The sequence below is a fragment of the Lontra canadensis genome, unplaced genomic scaffold (genome assembly GCF_010015895.1).
Source record: "Lontra canadensis isolate GAN:19392208 unplaced genomic scaffold, GSC_riverotter_1.0 scaffold77, whole genome shotgun sequence".
Lineage (NCBI taxonomy): Eukaryota > Metazoa > Chordata > Mammalia > Carnivora > Mustelidae > Lontra > Lontra canadensis.
The window spans coordinates 7,509,267-7,510,407 of NW_022631071.1; positions in this window are offsets into that span (position 1 = coordinate 7,509,267).

Below are 1,141 nucleotides of genomic sequence, written 5' to 3' on the forward strand. Positions count from 1 at the left end.
ACATGCTGGGCTTGAGTAAAGAATGGCAGACTTCAGAGAAGCTCTTATCACAGAGATAAAAGAGTTTAGAAAAGAATCAGTCATACATGAAGATTGCAATGAATGAGATTGGAAACAGGCTTGATACAATAAACAGAATGCTGGAAGAAGCAGAGGAATGAACTTGTGACAGAAGAAAAAATAATGAAAAATAATGAAGCTGAACGAAAGAGAGAAAGAACTGGAGAACACAAGAATAGACTCAGGAAACTCAGTGACTCCATCAAACATAATCACTTTCATACTATAGGAATCCTAGAAGAAGACAAGAGAGAAAAAAGGGGCAGAAAACTTACTTGAGGAACTAATAGCTAAAAACATACCTAATCTGGGGAAGGAACCAAACATCTAGATCCAGGAAGTGCAGAAAACTCCCATCAAAATTAACAAAAACAGGTCAACACAAATACATAATGTAATTAAATTTACAAAATATAGTGATAAAGAAAAAATCTTAAAAGCAGCAAGAATTAAGGAGGGTATGTATTGCATGAAGCGCTGAGTATGGTGCATACACAATGAATCTTGGAACACTGAAAAAAATAAAATTTAAAAAAAAGCAGCAAGCCCAAATGGGTCCTCAATTTGTAAGGGAAGATCTATAAGGCAGCTGCATATTTCTCAACAGAAACTTGGCAAGCCAGAAAACAGTGTAATGATATGTTTGGAATATTAAGTGGGAAAAATCTGCAGCCAAGAGTACTCTATCCACCAAGGCTATCATTTAGACTAGAGGAAAAGATAGAGTTTCCAACATGAATAAAAATCAAAGGAGTTTGTGACCACCCCACAAGACCAGCCCTGCAAGATCTATGAAAGGGGACAAGATCTATGAAAGATCTATGAAAGGAGATATCAAAAGTGACAAAGAAAGAATCAGAAAATGTCAAGAAACAATGGCAAAACATGTAATAAAATGGCATTAAGTACATACCTATCCATAATTATTCTGAATGCAATGGACTAAACACTATAATCAAATGACATAGAGTGTCAGAATAGATTTAAAAAAAAAAAAGAAAAGAAAAGACCCATCTGTATGGTGCCCACAAGAGACTCATTTTAGACTTAAAGACACTTGCAGATCGAAAGTGAAGGGATA